Source organism: Hypanus sabinus, unplaced genomic scaffold (genome assembly GCF_030144855.1).
Source record: "Hypanus sabinus isolate sHypSab1 unplaced genomic scaffold, sHypSab1.hap1 scaffold_681, whole genome shotgun sequence".
Lineage (NCBI taxonomy): Eukaryota > Metazoa > Chordata > Chondrichthyes > Myliobatiformes > Dasyatidae > Hypanus > Hypanus sabinus.
In genome coordinates this window covers 242,784-257,719 of record NW_026781534.1, presented here as the reverse complement: position 1 = coordinate 257,719, position 14,936 = coordinate 242,784, and the positions used below count along the sequence as shown (strand labels likewise).

At 59.6% G+C, this 14,936-nt stretch overlaps 2 long non-coding RNA genes across 2 annotated transcripts; one reads left to right on the top strand and one right to left on the bottom strand.

The window, feature by feature from the left end:
* The first annotated feature begins 6,547 nt into the window (after positions 1-6,547).
* LOC132389851 (uncharacterized) lies at positions 6,548-11,516 on the top strand. Its single transcript, XR_009510712.1, has 4 exons — positions 6,548-7,002; positions 7,158-7,328; positions 7,484-7,651; positions 7,816-11,516. It is a non-coding gene; the product is annotated as an uncharacterized LOC132389851 (long non-coding RNA).
* LOC132389852 (uncharacterized) lies at positions 10,280-14,469 on the bottom strand. Its single transcript, XR_009510713.1, has 3 exons — positions 14,178-14,469; positions 13,156-13,326; positions 10,280-11,751 (listed from the first exon to the last, which is right to left on the bottom strand). It is a non-coding gene; the product is annotated as an uncharacterized LOC132389852 (long non-coding RNA).
* Between the last annotated feature and the right edge of the window lie 467 nt (positions 14,470-14,936).

Genomic DNA, 14,936 nt, shown 5'->3' with positions numbered 1-14,936 from the left:
TCCCCCCTGTGGGTTCACCCTCCCGCCTTTCCCTTCCCCCCTCTGGGATCCCTTCTCCACCGTCCCCCATCCCCCTGTGGGATCTGACCCCCGTGTCCCCTTTACTCCTGTGGGATCTCTCTGCCCCGTCCCCCGTCCACCTGTGGGATCCCCCTCCCCCGACTCCTTTACTCCCATGGGATCCCCCTCCCCCATCCCCCTGTGGGATCTCTCTTCCCCGTCCCCCTTCCCCCCTGTGGGATCCCTCTCCCCCGTCCCCCTTCCCTCCTGTGGGATCTCCCTACCAAAGTCCCCCTTCCCTCCTGTGGGATCTCCGTACCAAAGTCCCCCTTCTCTCCTGTGGAATCTCTCTGCCACATTCCCCATTCCTACCGTGGAATCTCTCTGCCACATTCCCCATTCCTACCGTGGGATCTCTCATCCCCGTCCCACATCCACCTGTGGGATCTCTCTGCCCCATCTCCCTTCCTCCTGTGGGATCTCTCTGCACCGTACCCCTTCCCGCTGTGGGATCCCCCCTCCCCCGTCCACCTTCCCCCTGTGGGATCCCCCTCCCCCTTCCCCGCTGTGGGATCCCCCTCCCCCGTCCCCCTTCACCCCTGTGGAATCCCTCTCCACCGTCCCCCTTCCCGTTGTGGGATCTTGCCTCCCCCGTCCCCCTTCCCCCCTGTGGGTACTCCCTCCCGCCTCCCACTTCCCCCCTGTGGGATCCCTCTCCACCGTCCCCCTTCACCGTGTGGGATCTGACTCCCGTGTCCCCCTTCCTCCTGTGGGATCTCACTCCCATGTCCCCGTTCCTCCTGTGGGATCCCCCTCCCCCACCACTTCCTCCTGTGGTATCTCCCTCCCCCGTCCCCCTTCCTCCTGTGGGATCCCTCTCCCCCATCCCCCTTCCTCCTGTGGTATCCCCCTCCCCCGTCCACCTTCCCCCCTGTGGGATCTCTCTGCCCCTTCCCCCTTCCTCCTTTGGGATCCCTCTGACCCACCCTCCTTCCTCCTGTGGGATCCCCCTCCCCCGTCCCCCTTCCTCCTGTGGTTTCTCCCTCCCCCATCCCCCTTCCTCCTGTGGTATCTCCCTCCTCCATCCCCCTTCCTCCTGTGGGATCCCCCACCCCTGTCCCCCTTCCTCCTGTGGGATTTCTCTCCCCCGTCCACCTTCCCCACTGTGGGATCCATCTCCCCCGTCCTCCTTCCTCCTGTCGGATCTACCTCCCCCGTCCCCCTTCCTCCTGTCGGATCTACCTCCCCCGTCCCCCTTCCCCCCTGTGGAACCTCCCTCCCGCGTCCCTCTTCACCCCTGTGGGATCCCTCTCCACTGTCCCCTTCCCCCTGTGGGATCTCATTCCCCCGTCCCCCTTCCTCCTGTGGGTACTCCCTCCCGTGTCCCCCTTCACCCCTGTGGAATCCCTCTCCACCGTCCCCCTTCCCCCTGTGGGATCTAACCCTTGTGTCCCCCTTTCACCTGTGGGATTGCACTCCCACGTCCCCCTTCCTCCTGTGGGATCTCTCTTCCCAGTCCCCCTTCATCCTGTGGGATCTCCCTCCCCCGTCCCCCTTCCTCCTGTGGGATCTCTCCTCCCCATCCCCCTTCCTCCTGTGGGATCTCTCTGCCCCTTTCCCCTTCCTCCTTTGGGATCCCTCTGACCCATCCTCCTTCCTCCTGTGGGATCCCCCTCCCCCGTCCCCCTTCCTCCTATGGGATCTCCCACCCCCGTCCCCCCTTCCTCCTGTGGTATCTCCCTCCCCCGTCCCCCTTCCTCCTGTGGTATCTCACTCCCCCGTCGCCCTTCCTCCTGGGGGATCTCACTCCCCCGTCCCCCTTCCTCCTGGGGTATCTCCCTCCCCCGTCCCCCTGTGGGATCTCTCTGCCCCATCCCCCTTCCTCCTGTGGGATCTCTCTGCCCCATCCCCCTTCCTCCTGTGGGATCTCTCTCCCACATCCCCCTTCCTCCTGTGGGATCTCCACTCCCCCATCCCCCTTCATCCTGTGGGATCTCTCTCCCCCATTTCCCGTTCCCTCCTGTGGGATCTCCGTACCAAAGTCCCCCTTCTCTCCTGTGGAATCTCTCTGCCACATTCCCCATTCCTACCGTGGGATCTCTCATCCCCTTCCCACATCCACCTGTGGGATCTCTCTGCCCCATCTCCCTTCCTCCTGTGGGATCTCTCTGCCCCGTACCCCTTCCCCACTGTGGGATCCCCCTCTCCCGTCCACCTTCCCCCTGTGGGATCCCCCTCCACCTTCCCCCTTCCCCCCTGTGGGATCCCCCTCCCCCGTCCCCCTTCACCCCTGTGGAATCCCTCTCCACCGTCCCCCTTCCCCTTGTGGGATCTTGCCTCCCCCGTCCCCCTTCCCCTCGTGGGTACTCCCTCCCTTGTCCCCCTTCACCCCTGTGGAATCCCTCTCCACCGTCCCCCTTCCCCCTGTGGGATCTAACCCTTGTGTCCCCCTTTCACCTGTGGGATTGCACTCCCACGTCCCCCTTCCTCCTGTGGGATCTCTCTTCCCAGTCCCCCTTCATCCTGTGGGATCTCCCTCCCCCGTCCCCCTTCCTCCTGTGGGATCTCTCCTCCCCATCCCCCTTCCTCCTGTGGGATCACTCTGCCCCTTTCCCCTTCCTCCTTTGGGATCCCTCTGACCCATCCTCCTTCCTCCTGTGGGATCCCCCTCCCCCGTCCCCCTTCCTCCTATGGGATCTCCCACCCCCGTCCCCCTTCCACCTGTGGTATCTCCCTCCCCCGTCCCCCTTCCTCCTGTGGTATCTCACTCCCCCGTCCCCATTCCTCCTGGGGGATCTCACTCCCCCGTCCCCCTTCCTCCTGTGGTATCTCCCTCCCCCGTCCCCCTTCCTCCTGTGGTATCTCACTCCCCCGTCGCCCTTCCTCCTGGGGGATCTCACTCCCCCGTCCCCCTTCCTCCTGGGGTATCTCCCTCCCCCGTCCCCCTGTGGGATCTCTCTGCCCCATCCCCCTTCCTCCTGTGGGATCTCTCTGCCCCATCCCCCTTCCTCCTGTGGGATCTCTCTCCCCCATTCCCCTTCCTCTTGTGGGAACTCCCCTCCCCCATCCCCTTCCTCCTGTGGGATCCCCCACCCCCGTCCCCCTTCCTCGTGTGGGATCTCCCCTCCTCGTCCCCCTTCCTCCTGTGGTATCTCCCTCCCCCATCCCCCGTCCTCCTGTGGTATCTCCCTCCCCCGTCCCCCTTCCTCCTGTGGTATCTCCCCTCCCCCGTCCCCCTTCCTCGTGTGGTATCTCACTCCCCCGTCGCCCTTCCTCCTGGGGGATATCACTACCCCGTCCCCCTTCCTCATGGGGTATCTCCCTCCCCCGTCCCTCCTGTGGGATCTCTCTGCCCCATCCCCCTTCCTCCTGTGGGATCTCTCTTCCCCCATCCCCCTTCCTCCTGTGGGATCTCCCCTCCCCCATCCCCCTTCATCCTGTGGGATCCCCAACCCCCGTCCCCCTTCCTCGTGTGGGATCTCCCCTCCCCGTCCCCCTTCCTCCTGTGGGATCTCCCTCCCCCGTCCCCCTGTGGGATCTCTCCTCCCCATCCCCCTCCCCCGTCCCCCTTCCTCCTGTGGTATCTCCCTCTCCCGTCCCCCTTCCTCCTGTGGTATCTCTCTGCCCCGTCCCCCTTCCTCCTGTGGGATCTCCCTCCCCCATCCCCCGTCCTCCTGTGGGATCTCTCCTCCCCATCCCCCGTCCTCCTGTGGGATCTCCCTCCCCCGTCCCCCTTCCTCCTGTGGTATCTCCCTCCCCCTTCCCCCTTCCTCCTGTGGTATCTCCCTCCCCCGTCCCACTTCCTCCTGTGGTATCTCCCTCCCCCGTCCCCCTTCCTCCTGTGGGATCCCCCTCCCCCGTCCCCCTTCCTCCTGTGGGATCTCCCCTCCCCCGTCCCCCTTCCTCCTGTGCGATCCCCCTCCCCCATCCCCCTTCCCCCCTGTGGGATCTCCTCTCCCCCGTCCCCCTTCCTCCTGTGGGATCCCCCTCCCCGTCCCCCTTCCTCCTGTGGGATCTCCCTCCCCCATCCCCCGTCCTCCTGTGGGATCTCTCCTCCCCCATCCCCCTTCCTCCTGTGGTATCTCCCTCCCCCGTCCCCCTTCCTCCTGTGGTCTCCCTCCCCCGTCCCCCTTCCTCCTGTGGGATCCCACTCCCCCGTCCCCCTTCCTCCTGTGGGATCCCCCTCCCCCATCCCCCTTCCTCCTGTGGTATCTCCCTCCCCCGTCCCCCTTCCTCCTGTGGGATCTCCCTCCCCCGTCCCCCTTCCTCCTGTGGGATCTCCCTCCCCCGTCCCACTTCCTCCTGTGGTATCTCCCTCCCCCGTCCCCCTTCCTCCTGTGGGATCCCCCTCCCCCGTCCCCTTCCTCCTGTGGGATCTCCCCTCCCCCGTCCCCCTTCCTCCTGTGCGATCCCCCTCCCCCATCCCCCTTCCCCCCTGTGGGATCTCCTCTCCCCCGTCCCCCTTCCTCCTGTGGGATCCCCCTCCCCGTCCCCCTTCCTCCTGTGGGATCTCCCTCCCCCATCCCCCGTCCTCCTGTGGGATCTCTCCTCCCCCATCCCCCTTCCTCCTGTGGTATCTCCCTCCCCCGTCCCCCTTCCTCCTGTGGTCTCCCTCCCCCGTCCCCCTTCCTCCTGTGGGATCCCACTCCCCCGTCCCCCTTCCTCCTGTGGGATCCCCCTCCCCCATCCCCCTTCCTCCTGTGGTATCTCCCTCCCCCATCCCCCTTCCTCCTGTGGTATCTCCCTCCCCCGTCCCCCTTCCTCCTGTGGTCTCCCTCCCCCGTCCCCCTTCCTCCTGTGGGATCCCACTCCCCCGTCCCCCTTCCTCCTGTGGGATCCCCCTCCCCCATCCCCCTTCCTCCTGTGGTATCTCCCTCCCCCGTCCCCCTTCCTCCTGTGGGATCTCCCTCCCCCGTCCCCCTTCCTCCTGTGGGATCTCCCCGTCCCCCTTCCTCCTGTGGGATCTCCCTCCCCCGTCCCCCTTCCTCCTGTGGGATCTCCCTCCCCCGTCCCCCTTCCCCCCTGTGGGATCTCCCTCCCCCGTCCCCCTTCCTCCTGTGGTATCTCCCTCCCCCATCCCCCTTCCTCCTGTGGGTTCCCCCATCCCCGTCCCCCTTCCTCCTGTGGGATCTCCCTCCCCCGTCCCCCTTCCTCCTGTGGGATCTCACCCCCGTCCCCCTTCCTCCTGTGGGATCTCCCTCCCCCGTCCCCCTTCCTCGTGTGGTATCTCCCTCCCCCGTCCCCCTTCCCCACTGTGGGATCTCCCTCCCCCGTCCCTCTTCCTCCCGTGGGATCTCCCTCCCCCGTCCCCCTTCCTCCCGTGGGATCTCTCTGCCCCGTCCCCCTTCCCCCCTGTGGGATCACCCCTCCCCCGTCCCCCTTCCTCCTGTGGTATCTCCCTCCCCCGTCCCCCTTCCTCCTGTGGTATCTCCCTCCCCCGTTCACCTTCCCCTGTGGGATCTCCCTCCCCCGTCCCCCTCCCTCCTGTGGTAACTCCCTCCCCCATCCCCCTTCATCCTGTGGGATCTCACTCCCCCGTTCCCCTTCCTCCTGTGGTATCCCTCTCTACCATCCTCCTTCCCCCTGTGGGATTTGACTCCCGTGTCCCCCTTCCCCCCTGTGGGATCTCCCTCCCCCGTCCCCCTTCCTCCTGTGGTATCTCCCTCCCCCATCCCCCTTCCTCCTGTGGGATCTCACTACCCCGTCCCCCTTCCTCCTGTGGGATCTCCCTCCCCCGTCCCCCTTCCTCCTGTGGTATCTCCCCTCCCCCGTCCCCCTTCCTCCTGTGGTATCTCCCTCCCCCGTCCCCCTTCCTCCTGTGGGATCTCCCTCCCCCGTCCCCCTTCCTCCTGTGGTATCTCCCCTCCCCCGTCCCCCTTCCTCCTGTGGTATCTCCCTCCCCCGTCCCCCTTCCTCCTGTGGTATCTCCCTCCCCCGTCCCCCTTCCTCCTGTGGGATCTCCCTCCCCGTCCCCCTTCCTCCTGTGGTATCTCCCTCCCCCGTCCCCCTTCCTCCTGTGGGATCTCCCTCCCCCGTCCCCCTTCCTCCTGTGGGATCTCCCTCCCCCGTCCCCCTTCCTCCTGTGGGATCTCCCTCCCCCGTCCCCCTTCCTCCTGTGGTATCTCCCTCCCCCGTCCCCCTTCCTCCTGTGGGATCTCCCTCCCCGTCCCCCTTCCTCCTGTGGTATCTCCCTCCCCCGTCCCCCTTCCTCCTGTGGGATCTCCCTCCCCCGTCCCCCTTCCTCCTGTGGGATCTCCCTCCCCCGTCCCCCTTCCTCCTGTGGGATCTCCCTCCCCCGTCCCCCTTCCTCCTGTGGGATCTCCCCTCCCCCGTCCCCCTTCCTCCTGTGGGATCTCCCTCCCCCGTCCCCCTTCCTCCTGTGGGATCTCCCTCCCCCGTCCCCCTTCCTCCTGTGGGATCTCCCTCCCCGTCCCCTTTCCTCCTGTGGGATCTCCCCTCCCCCTTCCTCCTGTGGGATTTCTCTCCCTCATCCCCCTCCTCTACTGGGATCTTTCTTCCACATCCGCTTCCTTCTGTGTCTTTCCATCCTTTACCTTCGGTGATGTCTCTTCCTCCATCTCCCATCGACATTTCCCGATTCTCAAATCTTCCTCACTGTTTGACTTCTCCCCTTCACACCTGCCCTTTCCGACTGTCTCACGTCAGGAACACTTTTCTAACCATTAGGGAATGAGAGAGAATATGTGGAGTTTACAGGGTCACACCGACAGACGAAATTACTGACATTCGGTGAATTCATTGGAGCTGGGCAGTGAGGGACATTGACAGTGATGGGATCTACGATCAGTGAATTACTGAAGGGTTTAATGTTTCCTGAAATATCCGGGTGAGAGAAATGCCCTCAGACGGACGATTTTAATCACAATGTTCATCAATTTGTCTGCTTGTGTTTAGACTGAACAGTAATAAACTGGGGGATTCAGGAGTGAAACTGGTGTCTGCGGCTCTGAGGAACCCGGAGTGTAAAATACAGAGACTGTGGTAAGTACCAGACTGTGGGAGATTGTGTTTACAGTCACTGGGTGTCTGACACTGAACATTAATGTGATCAGTAATTGTGTTACTGATAAACCCTGGGGATTTGTACCGTCTCCTGTCTCTCTGTGTCCTTCACCCTCACTCTCTCTCTTCTCCAGGCTGGGGGATGTCGGTCTCACAGATTCTGGTGCCGAGGATCTCGTCTCCGCTCTCAGTACAAACCCATCACTGACGGATCTGGACCTGAGTGATAATAAACTGGGTGATTCAGGAGTGAAACTGGTGTCTGCGGCTCTGAGGAACCCGGAGTGTAAAATACAGAGACTGTGGTAAGTACCAGACTGTGGGAGATTGTGTTTACAGTCACTGGGTGTCTGACACTGAACATTAATGTGATCAGTAATTGTGTTACTGATAAACACTGGGGATTTGTACCGTATCCTGTCTCTCTGTGTCCTTCACCCTCACTCTCTCTCATCTCCAGGCTGAGGGATGTCGGTCTCACAGATTCTGGTGCCGAGGATCTCGTCTCCGCTCTCAGTACAAACCCATCACTGACGTGGCTGGACCTGGGATACAACTCTCTGACAGACCGATCTGTCCCCGGTCTCCGCCGCCTCATCCTGACCCTCCCGAGTCTGGAGTGGATCGGGTGAGTGTTTGTGTTAATGTTCAATGTGATAAAATATCAGCGGATCCGCGGGTTTTCTGGTGATATTTGTCTGTGAGTGTTGTTGAAACATTAACCCCGGTCCCCTGTTACTGACACTGTTGTCTGAACTGTTTATTTCATCTTTATTCTCCCATCTGTTTCAGGCTGGAGGGGAATCGGTTCAGTGAGACCGGGGAGAAGGAACTGAGATCTCTACAGGAACCCAGACCCGGACGGATGGTGGATCTGTGAACATCTGAATGTGGGGAATCGGTTCAGTGAGACCAGGGAGAAGGAACTGAGATCTCTACAGGAACCCAGACACGGACTGATGGTGGATCTGTGAACATCTGAATGTGGAGAATCGGTTCAGTGAGACCGGGGAGAAGGAACTGAGATCTCTACAGGAAACCAGACCCGGACTGATGGTGGATCTGTGAACATCTGAATGTGGGGAATCGGTTCAGTGAGACCGGGGAAAGGAACTGAGATCTCTACAGGAACCCAGACCCGGACTGATGGTGGATCTGTGAACATCTGAATGTGGAGAATCGGTTCAGTGAGACCGGGATGAAGGAACTGAGATCTCTACAGGAACCCAGACCCGGACTGATGGTGGATCTGTGAACATCTGAATGTGGAGAATCGGTTCAGTGAGACCGGGGAGAAGGAACTGAGATCTCTACAGGAACCCAGACCCGGACTGATGGTGGATCTGTGAACATCTGAATGTGGGGAATCGGTTCAGTGAGACCGGGATGAAGGAACTGAGATCTCTACAGGAACCCAGACCCGGACTGATGGTGGATCTGTGAACATCTGAATGTGGAGAATCGGTTCAGTGAGACCGGGATGAAGGAACTGAGATCTCTACAGGAACCCAGACCCGGACTGATGGTGGATCTGTGAACATCTGAATGTGGTGAATCGGTTCAGTGAGACCGGGGGGAAGGAACTGAGATCTCTACAGGAACCCAGACCCGGACTGAGAGTGGATCTGTGAACATCTGAATGTGGGGAATCGGTTCAGTGAGACCGGGATGAAGGAACTGAGATCTCTACAGGAACCCAGACCCGGACTGATGGTGGATCTGTGAACATCTGAATGTGGGGAATCGGTTCAGTGAGACCGGGTGAAGGAACTGAGATCTCTACAGGAACCCAGACCCGGACTGATGGTGGATCTGTGAACATCTGAATGTGGTGAATCGGTTCAGTGAGACCGGGATGAAGGAACTGAGATCTCTACAGGAACCCAGACCCGGACTGAGAGTGGATCTGTGAACATCTGAATGTGGGGAATCGGTTCAGTGAGACCGGGATGAAGGAACTGTGATCTCTACAGGAACCCAGACCCGGACTGATGGTGGATCTGTGAACATCTGAATGTGGTGAATCGGTTCAGTGAGACCGGGATGAAGGAACTGTGATCTCTACAGGAACCCAGACCCGGACTGATGGTGGATCTGTGAACATCTGAATGTGGTGAATCGGTTCAGTGAGACCGGGATGAAGGAACTGAGATCTCTACAGGAACCCAGACCCGGACTGATGGTGGATCTGTGAACATCTGAATGTGGGGAATCGGTTCAGTGAGACCGGGGGGAAGGAACAGAGATCTCTACAGGAACCCAGACCCGGACTGAGAGTGGATCTGTAAACATCTGAATGTGGATAATCGGTTCAGTGGGACCGGGATGAAGAAACTGAGATCTCTACAGGAACCCAGACCCGGACTGAGAGTGGATCTGTGAACATCTGAATGTGGGGAATCGGTTCAGTGAGACCGGGATGAAGGAACTGAGATCTCTACAGGAACCCAGACCCGGACTGATGGTGGATCTGTGAACATCTGAATGTGGTGAATCGGTTCAGTGAGACCGGGGATGAAGGAACTGAGATCTCTACAGGAACCCAGACCCGGACTGATGGTGGATCTGTGAACATCTGAATGTGGTGAATCGGTTCAGTGAGACCGGGATGAAGGAACTGAGATCTCTACAGGAACCCAGACCCGGACTGATGGTGGATCTGTGAACATCTGAATGTGGTGAATCGGTTCAGTGAGACCGGGATGAAGGAACTGAGATCTCTACGGGAACCCAGACCCGGACTGATGGTGGATCTGTGAACATCTGAATGTGGTGAATCGGTTCAGTGAGACCGGGATGGAACTGAGATCTCTACAGGAACCCAGACCCAGACTGATGGTGGATCTGTGAACATCTGAATGTGGTGAATCGGTTCAGTGAGACCGGGATGAAGGAACTGAGATCTCTACAGGAACCCAGACCCGGACTGATGGTGGATCTGTGAACATCTGAATGTGGTGAATCGGTTCAGTGAGACCGGGATGAAGGAACTGAGATCTCTACAGGAACCCAGACCCGGACTGAGAGTGGATCTGTGAACATCTGAATGTGGTGAATCGGTTCAGTGAGACCGGGATGAAGGAACTGAGATCTCTACAGGAACCCAGACCCGGACTGACAGTGGATCTGTGAACATCTGAATGTGGTGAATCGGTTCAGTGAGACCGGGATGAAGGAACTGAGATCTCTACAGGAACCCAGACCCGGACTGATGGTGGATCTGTGAACATCTGAATGTGGTGAATCGGTTCAGTGAGACCGGGATGAAGGAACTGAGATCTCTACAGGAACCCAGACCCGGACTGATGGTGGATCTGTGAACATCTGAATGTGGGGAATCGGTTCAGTGAGACCGGGATGAAGGAACTGAGATCTCTACAGGAACCCAGACCCGGACTGATGGTGGATCTGTGAACATCTGAATGTGGTGAATCGGTTCAGTGAGACCGGGATGAAGGAACTGAGATCTCTACAGGAACCCAGACCCGGACTGATGGTGGATCTGTGAACATCTGAATGTGGGGAATCGGTTCAGTGAGACCGGGGGGAAGGAACTGAGATCTCTACAGGAACCCAGACCCGGACTGATGGTGGATCTGTGAACATCTGAATGTGGGGAATCGGTTCAGTGAGACCGGGATGAAGGAACTGAGATCTCTACAGGAACCCAGACCCGGACTGAGAGTGGATCTGTGGACATCTGAATGTGGGGAATCGGTTCAGTGAGACCGGGATGAAGGAACTGAGATCTCTACAGGAACCCAGACCCGGACTGAGAGTGGATCTGAATGTGTGAACATCCCCGCCCGTGGGATGGGGACATTTGGCCGACTCCCCGCCCTCCCCTTTAACTCCCGCCCTTACCTTTAACGGCCGCGCGCTGGGACTGATTCCCAACGGTTTTAACGGAACCGGCACGGGCCTCGCGCTGTGTGCGTCGCTCGCAGCGGTCCCGCAGTGACGTGTTTCCGCCTGTTGTCCGGCGGGGCAGCTTCCGCCGGAAGTGCGTGTTGGAGACTCCCCACGTGGCTACCCGGGGAATTACCCGGACAGGAAGAGCCCGGGGTCCGGGGCTCAGTCTGGGACACCGGTGTCCCGGGGTGGGGGGGGGGGGGATGGTCCCGGGAGAGAATCCTTTTGCCCCCTTTGCTGAGGACGGTGCATTCGGCAGCCTGGCCGATATAATGATGTTAAATGGACAAATCCCTCGGCAGTGACCCTGGATCTGCAGCGATCCCGGACACGGCCCTGAAGTGTGATTTTATAATCAGTTTTATAATTTTATAATCAGTTTTATAATTTTATAATCAGTTCCCCGATGCAGAGTGACGGTGAGAAACGGGACTGGTTATTATTCAACCGGTCACCCCTTGTCGCCGGTCAGTTAATAGTGTGTGACTGTCAGCAGATTATTTATTCCCGCACGTTAGCAGCTCACACATTGTTTCATTGATATTTCTCATAAAAATCAATAAACCACTGTATCTTCCTGTCTTGTGTCGGAATCGAGTTTTATTTGAAGTTTCTATTGCCCTCCACACCCTGTGCACTGCAACAGTGGGTCGGAGCTCCTCACACTGACACAGTAGCGTCTCAGCTCCAGGCTGAGGGAGGTTGGACAAGCAGAGTCTTGGAGCCCCGGATCTCATCTCCACCAAAGCCCATTTCTGGCAAATTGACCCCCGCAGTTAAAATCGACGTGAATCCACTGAGGTCCCGAGTAAGAGACTGAAGGGGGTGGAAAACCGGCGTCAGACACAGAGTGAATCACCCTCCACACCGTCCCATCACACACTCCCGGGGTCAGACACAGAGTGAATCTCCCTCCACACCATCCCATCACACACTCCCGGGGTCAGACACAGAGTGATTCTCCCTCCACACCGTCCCATCACACACTCCCGGGGTCAGACACAGAGTGAATCACCCTCCTCACCGTCCCATCACACACTCCCGGGGTCTGACACAGAGTGAATCTCCCTCCACACCGTCCCATCACACACTCCCGGGGTCAGACACAGAGTGAATCTCCCTCCACACCGTCCCGTCACACACTCCCGGGGTCAGACACAGAGTGAATCTCCCTCCACACCGTCCCATCACACACTCCCGGGGTCAGACACAGAGTGAATCTCCCTCCACACCGTCCCGTCACACACTCCCGGGGTCAGACACAGAGTGAATCTCCCTCCACACCGTCCCATCACACTCTCCCGGGGTCAGACACAGAGTGAATCTCCCTCCACACCGTCCCATCACACACTCCCGGGGTCAGACACAGAGTGAAGCTCCCTCCACACCGTCCCATCACACACTCCCGGGGTCAGACACAGAGTGAATCTCCCTCCACACCGTCCCATCACACACTCCCGGGGTCAGACACAGAGTGAAGCTCCCTCCACACCGTCCGATCACACACTCCCGGGGTCAGACACAGAGTGAATCTCCCTATACACCGTCCCATCACACACTCCCGGGGTCAGACACAGAGTGAATCTCCCTCCACACCGTCCCATCACACAATCCCGGGGTCAGACACAGAGTGAATCTCCCTCCACACCATCCCATCACACACACCCGGGGTCAGACGCAGAGCGAATCGCCCTCCAAACCGTCCCATCAGACACTCCCGGTGTCAGACACAGAGTGAATCTCCCTCCACACCGTCCCATCACACAATTCCGGGGTCAGACACAGAGTGAATCTCCCTCCACACCATCCCATCACACACACCCGGGGTCAGACGCAGAGCGAATCGCCCTCCACACCGTCCCATCACACAATCCCGGGGTCAGACACAGAGTGAATCTCCCTCCACACCATCCCATCACACACACCCGGGGTCAGACACAGAGTGAATCTCCCTCCACACCGTCCCATCACACACTCCCAGGGTCAGACACAGAGTGAATCTCCCTCCACATCGTCCGAACACACACTCCCGGGGTCAGACACAGAGTGAATCTCCCTCCACACCGTCCCATCACACAATCCCGGGGTCAGACACAGAGTGAATCTCCCTCCACACCGTCCCATCACACACTCCCAGGGTCAGACACAGAGTGAATCTCCCTCCACACCGTCCGATCACACACTCCCGGGTTCAGACACAGAGTGAAGCTCCCTCCTCACCTGCCATCTGAAGGCTTGTTCATGAAGCCCCACCTCATGACGGTCGGAAACCCGGCCCCTCCCTGACCCCTCAGCCCGGACGTCTTCACCTCCCCGAGGATCCAGTCCGCCCCCTTCAGCAGGATCTCCTTCGTCTTGTACCAGTCGCCCCGCCGTAGCGCTCCCTTCAGCCTGGGGGGACAAGAGTGGAGGGGAGCGGGAAGAAGGTGAAAAGAGTGAGGGGATTGAAAAAGATTTATGTCCTGTTATCACCCTGATAGCGAGGGAGTGCCCCCAATTTCCTGTGAGTTATGCAGCGACCGAATTTCCCTGGCAGATCAGGGAGTGCTGACATTCACGTCCCAGATGGAGGCAACTCAGAATTGATAACCCTTCGCCTTGGGGGCTTCAGAAAAGTCACCCCCTCCCGTTAAGTACGGGGGCATCACAAGTTCCCCCGCCCTTAAAAAATGAGCAGCCAGAAAGATCCATTACTCAAACAGGGGACGTCCGCAACTACGCCAACCCCTCTGTCTGGGGACGTCCACAAATTCCCCAACCCCTCTCTTACGGGACGTCCACAAATACCCCAACTGCTGAATTAGGGAACGTCCACAAATACCCCAACCCCTGGATTAGGGGACGTCCACAACTACCCCAACCCCTCTATTACGGGACGTCCACAAATACCCAAATCTCTCTCTGAGGGAACGTCCACAAATACCCCAATCCCTGAATGAGGGATCGTCCACAAATTTCCCAATCCTGGAATGAGGGAACGTCCACAAGTTCCCCAATCCCTGAATGTGGGAACGTCCACAAATACCCCAATCCCTGAATGAGGGAATGTCCACAAATTCCATCCCGCTCCCCCCTCAGTGGAGTGCCTGCATTTTCCCTTCCACTGTCTGGAAGCGTCACCGTGATGTTATCCCTGTGAGAGAGCGTCCCCGTTTTCCTCCCCTCACAGTGAGAGGACACCTCTCTCCCTGAGCCTGCGACCATCTCCCCTCGGTTAGGGATCGCCTCTGAATTCCTCTCACCTCCAGTCGTGCCTGCCATACAGGTTGGTGAAGATACGGTCCTCATCCTTCAGCGGGCCGTATTTGGTCTTGGCAGGAGCCTCTTGTGATAGGAGGGAGGGGCACCGTCGTCAGCGAGATCCCACCCTCCGACAACTGTGACCGGTGCGGGGAGTCGAGTGAAGGGGGGGGGGGACCTCGGGGTACGAGGGTGGGACATGCACCATGAACGGTGGGGGTGCCGAGGGACAGGGGGACCTCGGCGTACGAGGTAGGACACGCACCGTGAACGGTGGGGAGTGTCGAGGGACGGGGGGACCTCTGCGTACGAGGGTCGGACACGCACAGTGAACGGTGGGGAGTGTCGAGGGACGGGGGGACCTCGGCGTACGAGGGTAGGACACACACCGTGAACTGGGGGAGTTTCGAGGGACGGGGGGACATCGGCGTACGAGGGTAGGACACACACCGTGAACGGTGGGGAGTGTCGAGGGACGGGGGGACATCGGCGTACGAGGGTAGGACTAGCACCGTGAACGGTGGGGAGTGTCGAGGGTCGGGGTGACATCGGCGTACGAGAGTAGGACACACACCGTGAACGGTGGGGAGTGTTGAGGGACGGGGTGTCATCGGCGTACGAGGGTAGGACACGCACCGTGAACGGTGGGGAGTGTCGAGGGACGGGGGACATCGGTGTACGAGGGTAGGACAGGCACCGCGAACGGTGGGGAGTGTCGAGGGACAGGGGGGACCTCGGCGTACGAGGGTAGGACTAGCACC